This window comes from Amblyomma maculatum, chromosome 9 (assembly GCF_055883805.1).
Source record: "Amblyomma maculatum isolate TAMU_Amacu chromosome 9, ASM5588380v1, whole genome shotgun sequence".
Classification (NCBI taxonomy): Eukaryota; Metazoa; Arthropoda; class Arachnida; order Ixodida; family Ixodidae; genus Amblyomma; species Amblyomma maculatum.
In genome coordinates this window covers 6219014-6243885 of record NC_139352.1, presented here as the reverse complement: position 1 = coordinate 6243885, position 24872 = coordinate 6219014, and the positions used below count along the sequence as shown (strand labels likewise).

Sequence of the window (24872 nt, the reverse complement as noted above, 5' to 3'; positions counted from 1 at the left end):
TGTGCGCTCCTTTAGGCCACTTGGCTGTTGAGGCACACTCAAATAAACATTATCTATCTATCTATCTATCTATGATGCCTCATTGCACAGCAAATGTTTACCTAGTAGCGGGAAATGCGAAGCAAGAGCCGCAACTGTACAGTGCACTTGAGGATGCATCTCTCCGAGGTCTGAGCGCGTCTTCGGATATCAGCTTGCCTGACTGCCTGCAATGTCTTTTGTTGACCTTTCAGGGAAAAAAAACGAATTAATTAGCTTGGACATCGGCGCATAAATTACATGCAAAAGCGTAATATCATAGCATTTGGTTTCAAGTAAAGCAAATAATTGGTGGCACTAATTAATTTAATCTAGCTGTTATGTATTGTTGTCTATACTATGCGGTGTGAGGTCGCTGCATATGGCCTCTAAACCGGCGCTCTGAAATGCGTTCTTCAGTTGTGTAAAGATAGAGCACACTGCTCGCGACCGAAAGCACGCCGGTTGGATTCACCGCTGAACCACCTTTTCCTTTCCAGAGAAAGTGCCTGTGGGGACGTCACGGACATCTCGAGTCCTCGACCAATGTGAATTTTGTGACACCATCGTCTTTTCTGGATAACTGGACCTCCAATAGCATCGCATTAAAATAGTAAAAGTATTATTAGTAACATTAGCATTCTTTCATGGTATACGTAACGTTATAACGTTATGTTGTGTTGCGTTGTGCTATGGAAGCTTCATCGGCTATGAGAGGCGCTATAGCAGAAGATTCGGGCAACCTCCTCGAGGTTGTTCAACGAGCACTCACATTGCGCCGTACACGGATGTCTCGCGTTTCGCCTCCACAGTTAAACGACCGCCATGGCTGCATATGGGCTCGTACCCGTGTCCTCGAGCTCAAAATTCGAGCGCCCTAACGAATGACCCCAGCAGCACGATTGGTTCGTTTGTGGGGCTTAACGTCTTAAAGCGACTCAGGCAGTGAGAGACGCCGTAGTGGATGGTTTCGCAAATTTTTACCCCGTGAGGCTCTTTAGCGTGCACTGACATCGCACAGTACACGGCGTATTTGCTTTTCGCCTCCATTGAACAGCGGCCGCCGAGGCAGGGAGGCCTGGAATCTATCCCGCATCCTTAGGCACAGCAGTCGAGCACTCCAACCACTGCTCCACCGCGGCGGGACCCACAGCACGATTGGTGTCATAGTATAATAGCATTAGTTGCTGCTGCATTGCGCTTTTAATATTAATTATCAGCATCGCATTATCATTGTAACCAATAAGAACGCGGCATTTGTGGTCACGTGATTCAAATCTTTACTTTGTGGAGCTCTGATTAAAATGTCAGGAGGAAACTGGGACATGCTCGCTCGGCGACAAGGAAGTATTGTTCGGTTTGTTGTTACTATTTGCCTCAAACCTCTAGAAGGCGGATTAAACGGCATAATCGACTGCGGTCACGCATTATATCTTCCGAACGCAAGAAGCGGCTTACAAAGGAACTGCTACCGATTCCACGCGTTCACATCCCCATTGTCATCGCCGCCATCCCCCACCCAATTCCAATCCAATCGAACATTGGAACCTGTCCAGATTTCCATCGTCGCGGCCTCCGCTGCTTTGCTCTGAATAGTGGAAATTCCCCCTCACTGTACGGTGAGACCGACAGGGTGCCACCGCGTGTCCAGTGGTGGCGAGCAACCCGATGCCAATGGCAGTGCAAAGCAATCAACCCTTTTGGGCACATAAACAAAGGCGTCGGGCCTGGCGAAACAAAAAGGCGGGGCCGTGCACGATCGAACTGTTGATAGGGCACTGCGGCTGCGAAATATAACGCCGATATGAAATATTGAAAAGGGGGAGAGAGAAAGAAAGAAAGCTGCGGATAAGCTCGGCCTTTTGTGTCGCCAGGCCGCGTGGTGGAAGGGCTCCGGCGACGCGACCAGCACGTGTATCCCACGTGTGATGCTTTATCTGTCTGTCTTTCTCTCGCGTTTTCTCTTTCCCTTTTGGTCGTCGTTGAACGAGCACTCCCTACACGCGACGACCTCGGCTGCGGCGCGGCTTTGCCGGAGGACTGGCTCGTCGTAGCCGCCGCCGTAGGGCACTCACTTCTCTCCTGCCGTGGAACACGGCGCTGTACGCTGCACGCATTCCGATGAGGTCGAGAGCAAAGAAATATCGCGGACCAGAATTATGGTTACCGCGAGCGAGAGGTAAGAAAAATCTACGAGGCAGCGGCGAGAGAGTCACACGGGAGTCGCGCGACTAGATCGTCCCCGTCGCGCGCGGTTTATCTTTACAGCAGCCGGTTGCCACTGAGGACGTAGAAGCAGGTTGTCTGGGATGCGACCCCTGGCAACCGACCGCCCCGCTGCCCAAGAATGTGGCTTTTGCTCTTGAACGCGCATTTTTGTGTGCGCGTTTTCCACATGCTTACCGTGCCCCTTTTTCCTGCGTTGGCTCAGGGGTTAGGGCTCTCAACTACAGAACCAGAGTACCTGCGGGCCGAACCCTGCCGCGGCGGCGGCGTTTCAATGGCTGCAAAATGCAAATGACGTCCGTGTGTTGTACAATGTCGTTGCACGTTAATGATCCCCACTTGGTCACGACTTACGCAGGCCTTCACTACGGCACTCATTTCCTTCCTTCCTTCCTTCCTTCCTTCCTTCCTTCCTTCCTTCCTTCCTTCCTTCCTTCCTTCCTTCCTTCCTTCCTTCCTTCCTTCCTTCCTTCCTTCCTTCCTTCCTTCCTTCCTTCCTTCCTTCCTTCCTTCCTTCCTTCCTTCCTTCCTTCTTTGCTTCATTCAATTATTCATTCATTCACTCATTTATTAATTTAAGGCGCGGTTACGGTGTCCATCGACATATGACGCTTTACTGTTCCTCCGAAACTAAGTAGCCATGTGCGAAGCGCTACACTGACACACTCGCGTAGGTGAGGTTATCGAGAGTGGCTTTTTCCCACATTGAAAGGGCGGCATTTCATGAACACTGCCAAGCATAAAAATATACCAATAAAATACACCAGCAGCACACGGATGTAGCGGACGAAACAGCTATATACATATAAGGATTATTACAATTCTATCCTATCATAGCTCTAGTTGCATACAGTAATCGGAAGCACTAAATGCTCTAGAGGACTGGTTGCAAGCATCAGAATAAATCCCTTCTATTGTTTTTAATCGTGATTCGCCCTCTTGAGACAGACGGGGAAATAGAAGCGACTTTAAATTTATCTAATTTCCAACATTTTCGTAAAGCAACTGAGCGGTCAATAAATCACCCCGGCAGCATCAGAGAAGAAAACAGCGAACTACATTAAAACTGGCCTGTATACTTGCTGCGGTCTACACGGGCAAGGTAGTTAGGTTTCCGACTACGCAGTCCAGCCATCTCAGTTTTCTTTGGAAAGGGAAGTAGACCACACCTTTTAGCCTGATCGGCATGAGTGATTACTGCTTTCACGGCAATCTCGTCGTGCTTATGAATACGCCAACATGCTCACCCGCCCGAACAAGAGCGGCCCCTTCTCCCCTACGCCCCAGATCTCCCCTTCGCACTTAGATTTTCTACATCGACACGCTGTCTTGACAGCGCTCATTATGGACCTTGGCTCAAACTTCCCGCTAGTGCGGTGCAGCATCGGTGGACTATTAACGCATGCCGAGTTCAGTCTAACAGAAAGGCGCTGTCAGCGAGGTAGCCACTGGTAATTACCCACGACAAATCGTACGCTTGTGTACGCAAGCACAACAGAACCGCGGATCGAGCACTGTCTACACGCAAGTGGCAAAAATGCTGGACACGCGGAATTAACCGTGTCTCACTAAGAGCTACGGAGCAGCGTAATAAGCAGTAATTTCGCAAGCAGCTTTTCTATACATCTTCCTGGGATAGGACGGAGTGGGCGCCCCAGACTCTCCCCACTTTTACCGCGTCCGTCGAGGTTGGCGTTGGTCGGCACGGCGCTGACGGTGACCGCGCACCCTCACCGCTACCGCGATAGCGGTACGCGTGTCGCTGGCTGTTGCATGCGTAAAACAGCGGCGCCGGTGTCCACTGCACGCCCATGCGGCGTGACGGAGGCGTGACGGCACCGACGCCTTTCCTCCCGGATTGCAGTGGAAAAAGACCGCGATACCGAGACGTAAAGTGTTATACGAGCACTTTCGGGGAAGCTCAATCTGTCCCCTTTTCGCACAGCCGGCTGTGTGTCCGCCGCTATGAATTATGAAACAGTAACAGTGCGTCGACACTGCAGCATGTCTTTCATTTTTCAGACATTCGAACCCACGCACCTTGCCCTCGGTAAGAGGACAATGAAAGAAATAAATTGAATCAAATCAAGATTAATTTGAACGTCGCGTGCGGTATACTTATCTCATTCCTGACGAAAGGCGGAAATGCGATGCAGAAATTTCCACAGTGTCCCATGAGCGCAACCGCTATGACTTTCCAAAGGAGAATCATGGCTCTGCTCAATAATTTTTCAATACTTATACAGGTTATTAGCGTCTGTTAATAATCCATATGACCGGTTCGGGTTTGTTCCTACTAGCGATTTGATTCTTATCGAGCAGTACTACCATTTTCACTAACTTGTGATAATTGCGCTGTGTAGAGCATTTTATTGCACAACATGTCATCTACTGGGGCCGAGAGCGATGCCCTTTTTGGGCATGTTCAGTAGATGTGGCCCTTATGCGCTTAAATTAATGAAATGACTCGCTATCAAATATTTACCTCTTCTCGTAATATCGCTTAAGAGAAACACATTAAAGGAATAATTTAAAAAACATTCGGCTAGGCAGAGAAGCAGCCCTGAGGGATTATTATCCGCTACTACGCATTGCAGGGCAGGCTATAAGCGAAGGAACTGAGTCGTAATGTGCGATAGTACGGACAGAGGATAGCGATTAGTAACTGCACATCTATGATAGCTGATATCTATCGTTCTATTATCTGCTGCGGTCCAAAGACAAGTCAAGAAGCACGACGTAGCGTATGTCGTGCTTCTTGTCTTGTGTCCACCCTCTTTTCACTCGGTTGCACTAACTGTAAAATAATTAACTATCGTTATAGGCTTCGAAAGTGCTAGATTGCTACACATGTCGGACAGCTTCTTCGCGTCTGTTTGTCCTTCTTTGATGCAATCCAGCGTTTTCAAAACCCGACGATGATGTACCACCTAGCGGCAACAGTGTCAACTTGCCCAGGTAGTCAATTTTACTGAAGGTATATATGATGTTTCCTTCTCTCAGCAGTAACGCCTCTCGTAAACAAGTGAATGTAGATATTATAAACGATTCTGTTTATTTAATCGCTTTCGCCCCTTTTAAGATGAAAATTGCACAAATGCACTGCTTATATACTGCCTCCTTCAATCGGTCCCTTCGAGGGGCGCCCATCAATCCACCCCTGGGCTCCTGCCCGGCCGACCGGCGGGCTCTCATACCCCGTGGCTCGCGCCTACTTTGTTTACAGGCGCCGCTCGGACGGCCGTGACGGCAGCAGCGGTGCGGTGCAACCTCGGAGCCCGGTTTTTCATTGCAGCATTGCACGAAGAGGCGGTAACCGGAATGTTTTTCACGGGCAGAGCAAGCATCGCGCGTCACTTCGACAAGAAGCACTCCGCCCTTCCCAGATGAAGGTATGCGGTGGACGATCGCTAGCGCACTGTGAAGCGCATTACAGCCTCCGGATGAAAGGCGTGGGACAGCCATCGGGTGCGACCCTTTACTTGAGTTGAGGAGCGATGGTCCGGCCGTTCTATCCGGGAATGTAAGCGCTGTTTTAAATCCTTTAGGCACGTGAGGCGATAGAGACAACTTCGACGAAGCGAAATCCAGTGAAACATCGCCCGTCGTAATGGCTGTTCGACTAAGAGAGAGAGGACGCTAAGCTTCAAGAGGGAGAAAAAAAACGCTAATGAGAGGAAAGGGAAGGGTCGGCCATAGTAGAGTATCCCTGGCATGATATATACTGCACACTAGAGAAGGGGAATGGCGGAAATGGGAAAGAGTAAATCGACAGGGGGGTTCTCACGTCGGGGCCCGAGCTTTGTCAAGCCGCACCTAAGCGGCTTTTACCCGTCATCCCCTTCTCTCCTTGAGAGAACAAATAAAAGTTTGAGTGATAAAACACGGAAATACGTTACGTGTCCGAGGAATAACACAAGTCGTACAATGAGAACTCCGTCCCCCAGCCCAATTACCGCCCAGTGCCACTAAGTGGCGCAGCGCTATACGTCTTGTTCAGTAACGTTTATTTTGGGTCAAGTTGGCTCATGTTCTGAAAGTAAAATCATTTTTATTTTTTAATTTTGTTCCTCCTATGTGTTACGTAGGCTAAAAAAGATTCTACTATCAAAATACGTCACATTTTATGTCCATTTCCATGCGTCTTGGCTCACTCTATGCACTCAGCGTGTCTCAGTCACACAGTACCAACTACCACCAATGCTCCCATTGCAGACACAAAAACTAGGATAACTCGAGATAGTTGCTTCCAGTTTACCGCGCACAGGTGCCGGTCTCAAAGCAAGAGAGAGCTCTCAGTGATCAACCAAGGTCTGGCTTGGGTTAGTGCGCTGGAAGGAAGTCAGTGCTAAAGAAAAAGTACGTAAGAAAAGACTGAACCATCTGTTTTTGTCGTATCTTTCCTTGCGTCTTATTCTCTCCCACCGCAACGATGAGAAAAATGACCCCGGTCTCGTGGACACGAGAATGATCATCCGGACATCGAAAAACGTGTCCGTGAGACCCGGGTGCGCAGGTGTTTCAAATCACTGCATTGTTGGTTTATTTTTCATTTTATTGACGGCGGCCCGCTCTCAAGTGCAGCAAGCGCGAAAATTCTACTCTGGAAAAAAAGAAGAAAAAAAAGAAGTCGTAAGCGTTGTCAGCATGTGTGTCCCTGTTGGACATCACGCTGAACGCGAGACAATCAAGCACAGAAAATAATGGCGCATGCAGATGGCAGTCAAGCTGGAGCCACTCTGTTTATTTGGTCGTCATCCCTACTACAACCGGCCTTTCGCCGATGTTTGCTAATGTGACATCGCGTTCTTTTGGGTTGGGCAGTCCAGCTCCGAGCCTGGTGCAACGTGATTGCGCTCGCCGTCACCAATGGGATGACCCTGCGTTCCGTCATGCATGCTACAGTGGTCACACAAACGCTGCCTGACAAAGCAACGGAGCTGTGTACAATATAATTGACAAACGAGGACGCTATCGTGTGTGGTCGGTGGAGCACGCGCATGATGAGTGTTACAGTGTGCAGTGCTCTTTCTCAGTGCAGTTCGGTTGTTGTCTGACGCGATATTGAAGTGCTTCCCTTATAAACTTCAACTATGCCCGAATTAAATGACTTCTACAATCCGTCCAGTTATTAATTTGGGTGAGTTATTTTAATCTAAATAATCTAGAGCCCTCCAGACGCTTCACCTTCCCAGCTTCTCTTCTGACGCGAGGGAGCTTGGATTAACCTTCTTCAAACGTATATCCTTCCCCCAGCACCTCACTTGGTGTTTTGTTTAGCGCAATTTTGTCTCCTGTCCCTTTTGCCAGCTGTAATGTTCTGCCAAGTTGCTTATGGCCAAGTCGCCAATGTCGGTTTGGTACAAGTCGAGCAATTTATTCTAGTGTTGCAATATACATTCTGGGAAGGAATACCGCGAATACATATTATTTCACTGGGTGCTCGGGTCAAGATGATTGTCTTCGTGGCGTGGCAGTTAGTGCCTTTTTTACACGCCTTATGTGGCCTTGATGCACCACGTGATGATTAGGATAAGGTTCCCCCTCCTCTCCTCCCCGCGCTTTCGGTTGCTGCACGGAGCGCCGCGCTCCAATTGCAGGAGGTGGCCGGGACGTCCCGAGGACGTCAGCTAGAGCGTGCTGGTGCAATTTTTGTGCTGCTCACCTTAAACTAACTATTATTGCGACTCCGTCATTTTTGAGGATGATCTGTTTACTTCCTGTTGCGGCGCACCAGAGGAATAGCTCGAAAAAATCTCTGAACGGCAAAAGGAAGCTTCTGAGCTTCTAATTAATTTCATCCGAACAGCAAATCCCACTCGTAAAACATTTTGTTTTCTTCGTTGTAACCCCGGAATTTCTGTATGGTTTTTGACACTGAACCTGTTGCCAGAAGAGAAATTTCGGTAGTAAAGTCAGAATTTTGTGTAGGTACAACAGAAATGTACTACGCAACCACAGACTACAGAAGAAAACTACAGAGCTACGAAAAAGCACGAGAGAAATAATGAAAAGACTGACGTTACAACAGAGCTGCCAAATTTTCTGTCCTAGTTTTGAATTGGCTCTGTATTATTCTTTTTTCCCAACGGGTCCATGGATCATCCAGCAACTGTATGCAGCTTTCATCTTCGTTGGGGGTATAATCTGCTAGAGTAATTTTTTCGAAGAGGAGGCTAGATCCTGCTCGCGCAACCCCGAGTATTTAATAATACATAAATATATAAATAATAAAAAATCCCCTAGTCACCAGACTGCTCGCTGTCTACGCGGCTTCTAGCGGAGACTTGAGCCCCCTGTAAAACGTTTTACTGCGTTTGCTTTTCCCGCCTTCAGCCACAACCCAGAAAACTGCGCTCAGATTTCTTTTGTGCGCTTTGTTCGTTGCTCCGTCTCTTCTTTACAAAAGGAGATAAGGCGTGTTTGTCTGACTCCACTTATCTCGCGTTTTGTTGTTTCTATCCGGGTCCACAAAAGAAACGATGCGTCTGTTTCATTTGTTCGTCTCGTTTTCCCCGTCTGCTCTTTTATAGGGCCCCCCGTTTCTCCAGTCTTGCGCATTTCTGGGGACATCCCCATCGCGTTATATCTCCTTATCTCTCTCTCGTGTACGGTTTTCCCGCTTCGCTGGTTCCGTCTCAGCTGCTAGCTGGACGCCTCTGCCCAGGTGTTCGGAGCACCTATCGCCTGATTATATGAATGTCGTATACAAGAACCTGGCGCCATTTGCTTGCATAGCCTAGTTGTAATCCTGAGAACGACGGAGCTTTACAAACGTGTCAAAATGACGGCAGGGCTACAAGATACCATGTGATGTTGAGATGATCCCTGGATAAATGTTTAGACCTGCGCGAAGCAAATAGCTGCCGTACAGAAGCTCTGATGTTACCCGCATAGCCTAAAATTTCTCATCTTTTACAGCGGAGACGAAGTTACGCGCACGAGGCGGTAGCTAGATTTATAAACGCCGCTGTCCTCCTGAGCAGGCGCATTGTACTTGGGGAAGCCATCGCGTCGCATTCTGTGCTTCCGCTCCACTCTAACAAGTGCGGGACATGGATGGGGCATATGGCTACTAATCTCGGACTTTGCTAGATGATAATATAGTTTCACTACGTTTGGTTACAGCATGCGTGGAGCAGTTTCAAAGAACTGAAGCGCAAAAGGAGTCGCAGAGTTCTTTGAAGGGAAAATTACTTAAAAAATGCCGCAAATTGTACACCGCCGCGGATGAACCAAGGTTTGTGGGAGAGAAGATACGCAAGTATGAGAGAATAAACAGGCGTTCCTTGACCTCATACATCACCTATTTGCCAATGTTCTCCTGATCTTGTAGCAACTTCACTTTTTGTGCGCTAGTGACTTTGTGGCAAGTGACGGTATAATTGTGATGCTGATATACTCGTGCCAGAAGCCAGGCGCTGAGCATGTGGGTAGCAGTGATTCGTGTCAACCTCACCACTATCCAGGTTGCAAACATCTGCCAATTAATTCGTTAAATGAATAAGAAATTCATGGACATTGCTGTATGTCACCGAGGAAACTCGGATACTGGCAGTTATATAGTATTCATTAGAGAAACAGATTTGTGGAACCCTTTCGGAGCGCGTGCAGAGAGGAAGTTCGGTGTTCTATCGGCGTCATACATCGCTTGGAGTTGTTTCGTCAAAAACTGGTGTTAAGTCTGCTTTTTCTACGATAACTTTCTTCCCTGATGTACACATACAGGTGCGCGCGCGCGCGCGCGCGCGCGCGTGTGTGTGTGTGTGTGTGTGTGTGTGTGTGTGTGTGTGTGTGTGTGTGTGTGTGTGTGTGTGTGTGTGTGTGTGTGTGTGTGTGTGTGTGTGTGTGTGTGTGTGTGTGTGTGTGTGTGTGTGTGTGTGTGTGTGTGTGTGTGTGTGTGTGTGTAGGAGGAGGATGAGGAGGAGAGGAATGAGGCCCCTCACATTAACATTGATTCGTTCCACTTAGGAGACAAAATCCAGCGCGTGGCAAGGTAAGACAAAGTGACATGTCTAGTCTTCTGCACGCCGACGTCCCAGCTTGAAAGGACGCACGTCCACCTTTCCACGTGCGCTCCCTCCGCGCCGGTAACGTCGGCATGGCTCTCACTTCCTAGAGCTCCGCGCCTAGGCCATCCCGCGCCAGCCGATCGCGCCGTCTCATCTATGCATATATCCGCGGCAAACCACAAAGCGCCGGCGCAGCCACCCGCGCCAGGAAGGAAGGAAGACGCGGCAGCAGCGCCGCTCGCGTCGCGTTACCTCTGTTCGTAGTCTGCCCACAAAGCAGACGGCGCGCGTCTGGTGTCGTCTGCTGCTGCCGCTCCCCTGGCAGGGCAGAGCCGACACCTCGAAATAGGGGCGTCTAGCTGTCCGCTTTCTGTTCTTGAGTGGCGCGCCATGTCTATCTGCGGACACGGTGCTGCTGTGTGAGTTTGAACTCGGCTGTGTCGGCTTCTCCCCCACGTCCCCTCTAAAACTGATGTGTCTCTTACCATTCCTCCGCCCTCCTTTCTTTCCTCTGTTTCGGAACTCGGTTCATTGTCGCATATTTCGAGCCTCCCAGCGGACCCATTTTCAGCGGCTTGAGACGCATGCCGCCTTGCAAGCGGACTTGTTAACTGAAGTGGTTTATTTGCAAAATCGACAAGAAAATTTGCATTTAACGTTTGTCCTGTTGACTCTCTAGCATAACTTAGTTAACCAGCTAATTTTATTCAAACACATAAAACTAGCCTTGGGGCTCCACCAGGCGTTGTAACTAAGACACGTACCGCACATTCGATATCTTTAAAAAGTCACGGCTTCTGATAAAGCATTCTTTCTTTCTGCGATGAGATAGGTTATCGCGGGAAAGAGGCAGCCGCATCTTTATTCGAAGAGACGAGATCCGAATTGGCGTACACTACACGATGATATGCCTCTCCTCACCGATATCCAATCAGCCTTGACCTTCGTTATCTGCGGCCACAGCACCCTGGTAGATGTCCTAATCTTACCATCTTCGCACCGAACAGTATACGATTCTGTTGCTGCACACGAAATTAGGACATAAAGCGCAGCGAAAACAATTAAGCGACCGGCGCTTCGAGCCTATCAAAGTTAAAGCTTCCAGTCACATTAACTTTCATTTGGCGCCGTCAACTTAAAGGGGCGCTAATTAGTCGCCTCAAGATCTAGTATTTCTTTAGCGTTCCTAGTCCTGCTTTCAGAGTGTCTATTTTCAGAAGCCAGCCCTTCCCTCTCTCGGCCTCGCGCACACTTTTACAACTTGTTTTGACGGAGCACTGGGCTACAACGATAGGGTTTCTTTATCGTGTCTTACTATTTAGAGGCATGCTAGCTGGTATCTATGGCTGGAGACAGGCACCAGTATCGCAGCTGAACTCAAGAGCGGGATATTGAGTTTGGCGCCATAAAAATAGATGACTGGCGATGTATTAGCGGCGCAGAATGGATATACCAATGAATGGAGACTGGACTCATGGCTGGCAGAAAACCAGCTCTTGGGATGAAATCAGGAAATTATCTAGGCTTTAGTTTGGGTGAGATGGCACAAACATCGTATGGGGATTGCCGACAAAATCCTGTAGTTGAGTTAGCTAATGATGACGATCTCCTCAGATCTCTTTGTTATCTCTTAATCGTTGAACCGTCCGCAGACAGATTAAGACATGTTCAACATTCAATGGTTGTGGTCATCCTGAATCAAAGTTACAGCAGTGTATGAACATCGCGTGCGTGTTTGCTTACGACAACCAGCGTCTACTCAACCGACTCGGTCTGAGACGATTTACCGTTCACTTACAACCGGAAAAAAGTGGTGATACCGGATAAGGGACGTTCCTGTCAGCGATGAAAAGAAAGGAGAAGGACTAAAGTAAGGATGTTAAAGCAGTGAGAACTATATAGAAAGAAGTAAAATAAATAAAAGAAAAACAAAATAATCAGTGTCATTTTCTGTGCGCTTCTTCATGGGAATCATGCAATAAATATTACCCTCTTTATGAAGCTCCCTCAGATGACAGCCTCGACAATCGTGGATGTGAAATCTAGAGGTGTGTTTGAGGGGGCTGCTTGATGGATACAATCGCTCATGCAGCGCCTCAGACTTCTGCGCTGCTGTGTTCGGCACATTCTCGTTTGCCCTGCGTGTGAAATAGCGTGCCGCATGGTTTCTTCTGTTTGTCTCTCTCTCCTCCCAATGTCTCTGTGACGCCTCATACAAGCTCCCAGCGCATTTGAAAATAAACGAACCAAATAAAAAAAAATTGTTCATCGCCTTGGCACAGGCTGCGCCTCAGTGGTGATAGTAATAGCAAAGATGCGCACGGTGCATTGTCCGCACAATTCGATTCAACCCCTTGAAGGAAGTACGAATCCAGGGGATCAGTGTCGATTCCATCGCCATTGGCTTGTAGCGCAATCATTTGCGAGGAGGGCAATAAGAGCAGACATTTTGAAAATGCAAATAAAGACACCATAAAAAACTGGCCTGATTGACAACGACAGCTGGAAATAGGAAAACACAGTGTGCGTGCGTGCGTGCGTGCGTGCGTGCGTGCGTGTGTGTGTGTGTGTGTGTGTGTGTGTGTGTGTGTGTGTGTGTGTGTGTGTGTGTGTGTGTGTGTGTGTGTGTGTGTGTGTGTGTGTGCGTGCGCGTGCGTGCGTGCGTGCGTGCGTACGTGTGTGTGTGTGTGTGTGTGTGTGTGTGTGTGTGTGTGTGTGTGTGTGTGTGTGTGTGTGTGTGTGTGTGTGTGTGTGTGTGTGTGTGTGTGTGTGTGTGTGTGTGTGTGTGTGTGTGTGTGTGTGTGTGTGTGTGTGTGTGTGTGTGTGTGTGTGTGTGTGTGTGTGTGTGTGTGTGTGTGTGTGTGTGTGTGTGTGTGTGTGTGTGTGTGTGTGATGAAACAATGGACAGTGCGCACAGCAGCATTAGTACGAGCAGTCTCTCTACTATATGCAGGCGGAATTGCCGTTTATTAGAGAACTAAGATTTGATCGCCGAGTCACCCTACACCAGCTAACAGCAGCGGCAGGCTGACATGAGAAGCGCCTTTCTCGTCAGCGATAGCAGGACTGGTGTGCATCTCTAAACGCGTACGTGTTTTACTCGATCAATATGGCGCACATTCCGGTCCATGGAAACCGGCAGACGTTCAAAGGACGCCGCAGGCAATGCCTGTCTAGCATCTGGACAGTCCCCAAGACAGTTTGCATCAGTGGTTGTCAGGAGTTTATTTCCGGATTTCGACCACATTCCACCTCCATTCATCAGCCCGAATAATCTCCCGTCAAAAGCGGGCTCACCACCAAGCAAACAGGACCTTGAAGGTATTGAAAAACATTTCACAATGGCCGAGTTTATTGCGGCTATTGACCGAACTAACCCGCGCAAAGCTCCGGGGCCGCATGACCTGACATACGAAGTGTTTAAAAATATTGAACCAGCTCTAGAGTGGCTTCTTGAGGCCCTGAATACAATTTGGACCTCTGGGGATGTCCCGACCCCTTGGAAGCATGCTGAGGTGGTGCCAATCCCTAAGCCCTGGAAGCCTTAATTCCACTAAGTTAAGCAACCTTCGCCCAATAGCGCTTACGTCCACACTTTGCAAGCTAATAGAACGCATGTTAGCTATGCGCCTGTCATGGTGGCTTGAAAGATACAACTGGTACCATCCAGCTCAGATTGGCTTTCGCCCTCATTTGGGCACTGAAGATGAATTGGAACACCTTTCAAGTATGGTACTATTAGGAGGACGATCCCGCAAAATCTGGACCATTTTAACAATAGACGTCCACAAGGCCTACGACAATGTCAGCCACTAGTGATTTTAACCATTCTACGCTGGCTACGTTTCCCACCCAGAGTATGTAACTTTGTAAGATCATTCTTAGAACACCTATTTCCATAATGATTGGTAGAGAACGTGTTGGACACTTCAGTGTAAAAGGGGTGTGCCTCAACTTCTCAGGGATCCGTGCTGGCGCCAACACTATTTAACTTGGCGCTCATACTTTTGGCCTGGCAACTAGCAACCATTCCGGACATATTTTATCTGATGTATGCAGACGACGCCACAGTATGGTCACTGCACACGGATCTAAGCCGCCAAGAATTAGGCCTTCAGACTGCTCTTGACAGGACATCTGAGTGGTCCACGAAAGTTGGCCTAGCCCTCTCAGTAGAACAGCCAAACTTTATCACAAACCGGTGGGTAGACGCAGGCTTTTACAAGCACCATTACAGTTGTCATTGAACGGGCATCTGCTCACTACCACTTCGTCGATGCGAGTCCTTGGTGCCGAGCTGGACAGTTCTGGTTCAGCAGCGCGCCATGGGTTCGATCTGCACGACAGAAGACCGCTAGTACACTGCACCTATTTCAGCGCATAGCCCAGAAAGCAGGCGGCGCTTGCAGCAACATGGCTTGAACGTTAGTGCGTTCTGTATTACAGCCTCGACTTGTCTATCAAGCCCAATTTCAACGTGTCACATTAAGAGATTGGGACCGCTTGGAAGCAGTCAATAAAAAAGCAATGCGAGCCATCACTGGCCTCCCTCGCCTGACATCAATTCCCACTCTCCAAGCGAAGGCCCAGCTGAACACCATTGATGAGCAGCGTCGTGCAACGCGCTACCTGAAGCGTGAAGCTATTCCTGCAGCGTCTGCATTAGCGCATTATTTTGATTCGTCTTCTACGCTGCTTGAAGCAACGCCTTTGGAACCTCCATGAAATCGGTCACAGATGACAAACAACGGTCCGCTACGAGAAAAGCGCCGAATTCGACATTCGGTGCAAGAAGCTGAGCCAGGTCATTACACAGACACTACAGGGACACTTCAAGCTTATGTAAACGCAAACACTGACTATGAGATTTTACATACTACCCTCATTGGTCCATTGCTTCCCGAAATACGCCACATATGTTCATATAGAACAGAAGCAACGTATCTTCCTTCTCTAATAGCAGAGCTCGTTGCCATTCGCGACGGTTTGTCTACATTAGCAGACAGCCTATATGCTGCTCCCCCGACCATTGTGATCTTGCATACAGAATTCAGCCAAGTAGTCCGAGCATTACGGAGTATAGCTAATACCTTCGACATCATCAACGATATCTGCAATATTATGCAAACATATCCTTGCCCTGTGCGTGTGGTGTGGGCTCCCCGCCCTACGCTCCGTCTGACAGAAACTGATGATGCGTCCTGTTGTTCCCAGAAAGTGACATATCCTCTGCCTATGTTAAAGTTGTCCGCAGGAGATGCCGTAGTGTCTGCAAAAGAATTTCTTCGCCGCTCCACGCGTGCTTTAATTCCACCTTGTGGATCACACCTTCCCGGCGACAACTCGCCGTGAGGAGGTGGCGCTGAGAAGAATCCGCGTGGGTGCTGCGTTAACGCCTGCTGTAAAATCTTCCTGGACCACCCAGACTGCTCCCATGAACTGCCCTTTCTGCCCAGCCCCTGCTATGGAGGCAACACTAGACCACTTCCTAATAACTTGTCCTGGTCTTCGGGTGGCCCACAAGGCACACCTTAGAAGCCACTCTTATCACGCCACCAGACCGCCCGACACAGGGGTATGGACACATGGCCCACACCACCGAGAGCTGTTGGCATTCATTGCTGCCACAGGCTTGTATCAACATATTTAAACCCTTATGCCGACGGGCGAACCTGCGCAATAAAAAGAAACAAATTTCTGGCGGGTCTTATTGTTCTCTCGCACCGGGACGGCTGGCTGGTTCCGCGGTGCAGCACTGCAGCAGAGCAGGCAATTAGAGGCGACCCCGACACGAGCGGCCGCGAGGACAGATGCGCCGAGCGGAAGACGAACGATGTGTTCTTCATCTGAGAGACAGCAGCGTCCAGGAATAAACAGCCCCTTCGCACCCAGCCGCGTTCCTCGGAGTCTCGCTGCTGGCCGTGCAGTGCTTCGGGCTCCTTTTCAGCAAAGCGACAACCGCAGGGACAAAATAGTAAGCACGAGCTTGCAGTTTCACTCACTTAGAAATCGGACAACCTGCGAATTCGTAGCTCACTGAGACAAAAATCACAGAAGGCTGCCCGTTGATCACTTACTCGGAAATCTTCCAAGTGGCACATTCATCGCTCACCCGGTAACTGGGCAACCGGCATATTTTTAACTCGCACTTCGTTACATGGAGATCAGGCAAGCAGTGCCTTCATTCACAAATCTGGCAGTCGGTGCATTCGTCACTCACTCGCTGGCTCACTGACTATAAGAGATCGGGAAACCTGCACCTCAATCACTCGCTGGCTTTATCACTAGAAGACCGGAGAATATTGCTCATTCATTGATCTCACGCACAGAATTCGACCAACCTGATCACTCGTACTGAAATCGATCAACTTACAAGATGATAAATTCCTCGCCCACTTATCACTGAGATTTACAGAGACGCTGAGCTTCCAGCTCTCCCACCAAAACAAAACTGGCCAATTCTTAATCGTGTGATTAAGAATTGCTCGTGGGAAAAATAAAAACAAATGTTCTGCGGCATGTAGTCTGAGGAAAATAGGACTGCGTACGTAACCTCATGCCTTCGTAGGAGACGGATTTCTATTTTTTTTAACCACCACTTTCAGCCCCAGATTAATTATTTGAGCCGGTTATGTACGCTACGTATACGCGAGCGGCGTGCGAATCATGGGGCCCGCCGACAGATGTTTTGACGTCGACCGACAGCGCGACGGCCGTCTGTCTTCGGTGTTTTCGCAACCATTCTGCTCTTTCTCTCCAAGCCCTGTATTTTGAAGCCTCTTTTCTTTATTTCCTTTTTTTTTTTTTTTTTTTTTTTTTTTTTTTGCAGGCGGCTCACCTTTTATGTGTTTTCCTCTTAGTCTGGGCGACAAGAACGAGTTGAACGCACTCGGCTTCCACTAGCGTTGCTATCGGGGTGGCCGAGGCCCACGCGAACGCTGTGGGCATACCGCCGAGTCGGCGCACAGAATATATAGCTTTCGCTTTCTAACGGCGCACTCGCACAAACACGGTCGCTTTGCCACGCGTCGGGCGCGTGATCCATGCAGCGGACACGTGCGGAGGGACCCGGCGCACCGTTTCACTGACTGTTGCCGTCTCCTGCAACGTGTACCAAGAACATCGTTCGTTATTTTAAACAGTTGGAGTGCGATGGTTTTTCTTTTATCGTTCTCGAGGAACATCAGCGGTACTTGAGTGAGAACAACATAGAATTGGTTTGGAACCTCTTGGACTATCAACTACGCTTCACCTAATTACACATAGAGCACATGAACAAAGGAGGTATAGGTAGTCTCTCTCGGTGCAACGAAGCAGATTCCTTCGGCGAGCCGAGCGTAGCGTATAGAGCGACATAGTCGGGCGGGGAGTAGAAGATTGGGTAATATGCTTCGCGATTGTGGTTGCATGCCCTGAAGTGCACCGGTAGCAGAGCGAGAACTGTTAATCTTGTTCCGGGTGTAATTAAGTGGGATGATCCCGATCATCATCGACATTGAAATTCATCGATTTTTGTTATTCCTCGACGAAACACAAAGAAGGGCACGTAAGATAAAAGCAGCGCTCCTTCCTGATAAACCCCTCACTTTACACCTCAGATTCTTACTATCAGATCAATTTGATATCTGTGTTCACGTACATACACGTCGCAGTACGCCTAAAAGAAAATGAGTAGCAATATATACACATCACACAGCAAGATTGCATGTCCAGGGTTATGCGAATGTTATCTGGCCAGACATGGTAATGAACAGGTTGAAGGGCACTGACCATGTCAAGGTAACATGTTTTCATGTTTATGAATTAACCCCTTCAGAAACGGCGAAGCGTGTTACCTTGACATTGTCAGCTGCCTTCAACTTGTTCAAGTAACATGATCACCAACGAAGTTATAAAGTTTAACTTTCGGTGGTGGCCATGAACATCATAATTTTTCATTTAATGATTCCTCAATCGCTTCAGATAGAGTATTACTTAATGAGGGATGTAAAAAAAAAAGTGACAAAGCTAAATATAACGAAGCTAAATAATTTCACACACACAAAAAAAAGACGGACGAATGCGAAATTATTTTTTATATATAACACCCTCAAAGCTGAACGGTGTAAATACAGAAGACAAAAACGAAACTAAATACGAGAACGCAATGGATCAACGGTTGCTCGATTACTTCATGTTGTTTTTAAGGCATTCTTGACGAAATGGTGACCTGGGATGACAGGAAGGCGACTACTCAATGTGGCTGATAATTCGAAAATATAGATTATTGGATGGTGTACGCAGCACACGCAAATTATTTAAACAGACTGTAGAAAGCACATAGATGTTTCTGAACAGTGCCTATAAACTGTAAACAATCTACAGATTGATTGTCATATACTTTTAGCAGACTTTCGCCTATGGGCTATTGACACATTCTGTTCATTCATTTATAGTTTTATTCATATAGTTTTATGCTCATTCTTTTAGAAAGGAAAACTGGGAAAGTGAAGTCGGTGAAGACACATATGCGTGCCCCTTGTGTCTGTGATTAGCCGCTGCAAATAAAGGTGACAGACTTGGACGGGTAATGTTGGTCAGCGATGCGAGTCTTTCTATAAAGAACGCAGAGTTGAACGGCTGGAAAGGTGTTCGCGCTATCGATGGTAAGCCCTTCACGTTCTCTTCTCACGAGGCCGCGACAGCGCACTCTAGGAGTCAGCAGGGCTTGAGACTGCGAAAACGAGAGTGGACGGGCAAGGAGAAGGAGCAAGAAAAAAGGAATGGGCTGAGGAAAAACACCGCGAACTGCTTCGGATAGAACAGCGCTGAGTACGCAGCGCTTGGCTCAGCTTGCTGACGCCGGAAGTTGTGTCGGCTGCGAGGTCAGTGACGCGCTGAACGGTGAAATAAACACTATGCAACAACAATAGTAACCAAAAAGAAAATCTCGTTTTCTGCCGCGTTACCAGTTGCACCACCCACGCGATTTTGTGGTCACTCTACAAGTTTCTGCGGCAACACTCATCCGCTCGTCGAGGCAGTGGGCCTGACCGAAGAAGAAGCCAACTCACTTGCGTAGTGCTCGAGGATCATACTCGGCCAGTCTGATGATTTTCTTGATATTTTCACTGGTTCTCTGTCGAGTATCCATCTCGTAGCGTTTGACGGGAATGGAGAAAGGAAAGAAGTTCAGGCGAGGGAGGTGTGGAGGGAATGACATTTAAGAATAACTTGGAGATGTATTTGTTAAATTGCTGATTTTCAATATTTTGATGCGTCTAATACCGATGTTATTACTTTTGTTTTTGTGTAAAAATACTGATTTGCCATGTTTTGCCTTTTATAACCGTTCGCTAACTGCGTTGTTATTATTTATTTTGTTATAGTCACCTATCGAGGGTCACGGTGCAGTCTTATGACTATGACACCTTCGTCTGTATTTTTATGCATTGTGTAAGTATGTTCAAGCTAATAAACTTTCATTAAAAAAATGAAGCCTATATATAGTCATAACATATAAAAAGGTAAGATAAGTTGGTAACACCGTGACGACCTGAGGTGTATTTTGTGGTCACGGCCGCACCTTGGCCGTTACGTGAGACCGACTTTGGCGGGCCTGGGCAGAAAAAAAGGAAATTGCTTCAATAGATATCGGCTAGCCACTCATAACGCTCTTCCCTGAGTTGGATATTCTCTTTATGTCGGTGGGATATATCCTCAACCAGAAGTCGCCAATTCACCATGGCTGGGACAATCCTGCGATCGGCGATTGTGTACTCGATCGGTACTGGTATCTGACATGCAGTCGATGCTTGAATGCCCTGATTACTCGTGCAGGGGCTGTTTTATTGTCAACTCGTAGAAGTGCACTGCAATTTGCGCAATTAACTTGTTAAATTTCTATCGTCGGTAAAAATATGCGCCATATAGTCCAGTATCCTATACAAAATTCATCGTTTGGGTGAGGAGGCCAGCGGCCACTGAGATCGGCGTTTGCTCTCTCTAGCTTCACTATTGATTTCGTGAGTTGCTAGTTATTCGTTATGTTCTGCTTGGAATTGCTGACTGGGGGACTAGTTAACTGACTTGTGCACTCATTCATGAACTAACGTCGCTCTGGTCATGAGCACGTGCTCCCCTGCAGTAATTCAGATATTGGCGCACCTGTTTCGTATAATCGCTCTTAATAATCCCGTCACTCTCTATCTCAGCCCTTCAATGCCTCCATAAATGGCTGCACAATACACTCAGTCATGTCGTACAGGCTACCACACCACACTCTAGAGTGCGTGTATCCGGACTTAATTATCGCTGCATCGAGTTCAGTCTTTCCACCCTATCGAATAATCGCTTTTTTTACCCACGGCATATATCTGCGGGCCATTGACATCCCTCTATCGAATTGGTTTCAAGGTAATTTATACGGGGGTTGTTATATCGGTGCGCAAAAGCTGGAGAAGTGGCCTATATAGATATCCGGTAGAGCTCCGTATGCAACCCATCCGATTACCTCTTCCTGACGAGATGCCGGTGCATGAGTGACCCTTTAAGTGCGTTACTCGATAACATCGACGAACAAGGGACATCCGCGGGTCGTTATACGGTGCATCGTATAATGCTGTGCCTTGTTGCGGATGGTTTACCTCGTTAATGCGCACAAAGCAGTAAAACGAGATGCGTTGAGCCTATTTTGACCGTTTATATGGAGGACATAATCTCCATGCACCGCCTTTTACAATATTGTCTGCGCGCCAGGTATTAATAGAGCGAGGCGGTTTATGCGTATGGTGACTGCGCAGGATATATATATTGTTACTGAGCGGTATTCGCTGGCCGTGCTGACGAAAGAGAAGTGTGACTGACTCCCAGAAGAAGAAGACGCAGACGAGGGCTGTGCTGTGCTAGTGCTGTGCTGGGATCATCCTCAGTGGTGTAGACAACTGTAGTACTGTGAATATCTCCCGTAACATCTCTTGGTGGAGGTGAATCTTTCGATCCCCATCACAAGCTGGATCTCCGCAGCGGCCGACGCATCGTTACCACCACTATGACTACTGACGCCGCAACATCTGCTGCCGCCGCACCTGCTGTCGTCATGGCCCATCCCCGTGACCCCGGAACCTTCTGTGGGACCGACGACGTTGACGTCGACGACTGGCTGGCCCTGTACGAACGAGTCAGCAAGCACAACAGGTGGGATCCCACACTTATGCTCGCTAATATCATCTTTTACCTGACTGGGACAGCGCGGGTGTGGTTTGAGACCCATGAAGAGGACCTCACATCGTGGGACATCTGTAAGCAGAAACTCCATGACCTCTTCGGAAAGCCCATTGGCCGCCACCTTGCCGCCAAAAAGGCGCTCGCTTCTCGCGCGCAAACGTCTACTGAGTCTTACATCACTTATATACAGGACGTCCTCTCCCTGTGCCGCAAAGTCGACCACGCCATGCCTGAGGAGGATAAAGTCGGCCACATAGTAAAAGGCATTGCCGATGATGCTTTCAACCTCCTTTTATGTAGGGATTGTTCCACCGTGGACTCTGTACTACAAGTGTGCCGACGTTTCGAACAAGCTAAACAGAGGCGAATATCTCATCGTTTCGACCGGCTACCGAACACGGCTGCCAGCTCTTCCTGTGTCGATCTTCCGCCTCCTCGACCGCCAACTAATGACACTACTTTGACCCGCATCGTCCGCCAAGAGCTCGAGGCAATGACTCCTGCAGCTTCACTCTCGCATACCCCCGACAACACCTTGGCTACAATATCCCTCATTCAGGCTGTTGTTCGCCAAGAGGTGGCCAATATGGGTCTCCCTTCTACCTGCCGCACCGACACCGTGGATTCAGGACCTGCCCCTCCAGTGATTGCAGCTGCCTCACCCACCACCGGTTTCTCGCCCCGATATCGGTACCGCAATCCGAATGAATGGCGTACCCATGACAATCGTCCCATCTGCTTTACTTGCTCCCGCGTTGGCCACATTTCCCGTCACTGCCGTAGCCGTTGGTATACGCCATCTCGTCAATTCACCTACGTCGACCGCCGCGGAAACAATGCCCCTCGCTACAACCCACCTCGCCCCGACCAGACCACTGTTGACCCCGGTGTCCCTGCTCGTGCTGCCAACCGTTCACCATCCCCGCAGACCCGACGCTCGCGTTCTCCTCTTCCTCGCCGCCGTTTGTCCCCGTCCTATTCCAGCCACATACCGGAAAACTAGCCAATGCAGCTCCCGGAGGTGACGCTGCATTTGTGACCCGGACTGAAAAACCTCTGCTGACCCCTGCCCTACAAAATAATCGCATCGACGTCCTTGTGGATGGTGTTCCCGTTTCTGCTCTCATTGATACCGGCGCCCAACTGTCCGTTCTCAGCTCCTCATTTCGCCGTCGCCTCAAAAAAGTTCTTACTCCAGCCGTCTCGCCCACAGTTCGCGTCGCCAATGGAAGCCCTGCCGCCGTGGTTGGCATGTGCACAGCACGAGTTACCATTGGTGGTCGTCATGCTCCAGTGTTGTTCACCGTCCTCCAAGAATGCCCGCACGACGTTATCCTTGGCATTGACTTTTTAACAGCCCACTCTGCCCTCATTGACTGCTCTACCGGCCTACTTCGCTTGGACCTTCCGCTCTGCTCTGAAGACCCCTTCTGCTCACCCCGCCTTCGATCAGCACAGTTTTGCCGCCTTCCTCCTGAAGCTGCCGTCTACATCCCTATGTCACCATTCCCACCCGTCCCAGACGGCGACTATCTCGCGTGTCCCATTACTGATGTCATCTTGCAGCGGCACGTCACCCTTCCTCATCTGATTGTGCATATCTCCCAGAACCGTGCCACTCTCCCGGTCCTTAACTTCAGCTTATCAACTCAAGTTCTGCCCGAGGGAATTTCACTAGCAGAGCTGTCGCCGATGACCGATAGTGCCATTTCAGCTCTTACTACAGACAATCCAAATGCCGTCCCTACAACCCCTCCCTCGTCCTCGTCCTCTACATCGCGCCCTGATCCTGTTAAAAGCATGATTGCAGCTGATCTCCAGCCTGAATTCGCCGCAGAGTTAAAACAGCTTTTGCTCACCTACAGTGACCTTTTTGACTTCGGTACCCGCCCATTGGGTCAAACCACAGTTGTCAGTCACCGCATTGACACCGGTGACGCCAGTCCTATTCACAGGCGGCCCTATCGTGTTTCGCTTGCCGAGCGACGCGTCATCCAAACAGAGGTCGACAAAATGTTGGCGAACGACATAATTGAGCCTTCCAGTAGCCCCTGGGCATCCCCTGTTGTGTTGGTCAAAAAGAAAGATAACAGTTGGAGATTCTGCGTTGACTATCGTCATTTAAATAAGATAACCAGAAAAGATGTGTATCCGCTTCCGCGTATTGACGACGCTCTTGATACTTTGCACGGAGCCAGCTACTTTTCGTCCATCGACCTTCGTTCCGGCTACTGGCAGATCTCTGTCGACGAGAGAGACCGTGAAAAAACAGCGTTCATCACCCCTGACGGCCTTTATCAATTCAAAGTCATGCCTTTTGGCCTTTGCAATGCCCCAGCAACCTTCGAACGCATGATGGACTCTTTGCTCCGAGGCTTCAAGTGGACCACTTGTTTGTGTTATCTTGACGATGTAATAGTTTTCTCGTCTACATTTGAAAGCCATCTCCGTCGCCTTTCTACAATCCTAACGCTTTTTCGCCGCGCGGGACTGCAACTAAACTCCAAAAAGTGCAGCTTTGGTCACCGACAAATCAAAGTCCTTGGTCACTTGGTTAATGCTGCCGGCGTTCAGCCTGACCCCGACAAGATTCGTGCCGTCAAAAATTTTCCCACTCCACGTTCATCCAGCGATGTTCGAAGCTTTATTGGCCTATGTTCGTATTTCCGGCGATTCGTCCCGAATTTCGCCGCGCTAGCTCGTCCTCTCACCAATCTCCTAAAGAAAGACGTTTCATTCTCCTGGGGACCTGAACAAGTTGCAGCTTTCTCGGAACTTATTGCTGCTCTAACAACTCCACCCGTCTTGGCCCATTTCAACCCATCTGCCAATACTGAACTCCGCACCGACGCAAGTGGCCATGGCATTGGAGCTATACTTGCCCAGCGACAACACGGCCGCACAAGGGTGATTGCGTATGCCAGCCGCCTCTTATCTACGTCCGAACAAAATTACTCTATCACAGAGCGAGAGTGCCTGGCACTTGTTTGGGCTATTACGAAATTCCGCCCTTATTTGTTTGGCCGGCATTTTACTGTTATAACAGACCATCATGCCTTGTGTTGGCTTTCCTCCCTCAAAGATCCTACAGGCCGTTTGGGGCGCTGGGCGCTTCGATTACAAGAGTATACATTTTCCGTTGTGTACAAGTCCGGCCGGCTTCACCAAGATGCAGACTGCTTGTCTCGTCATCCCGTCGACTCCCCAAGTCCTACCGACTCTGACGATGACGCATGTGTCTTGTCTGTGTCGGCCTTTTCTAACATTGCCGACGAACAACACTTGGATCCTTTGCTCCATTCCATTATCCTCCGTCTGACCTGCGGCCGACCTGACCCATCTCTTGCCTTATATGTACTTCACGAGAACACCCTATACCGACGCAATATGCGACCAGACGGCGCAGACCTT

General features: G+C 48.9%; 1 long non-coding RNA gene across 1 annotated transcript in view; it reads left to right on the top strand.

Moving 5' to 3' along the window:
- Positions 1-24872, top strand: part of LOC146178172 (uncharacterized) — a 139459-nt gene that overhangs the window by 57811 nt on the left and 56776 nt on the right. Inside the window, exon 2 of the long non-coding RNA XR_014700862.1 lies at positions 519-631. This is a non-coding gene — a long non-coding RNA (uncharacterized LOC146178172). The remainder of the gene's footprint in view (positions 1-518; positions 632-24872) is intronic.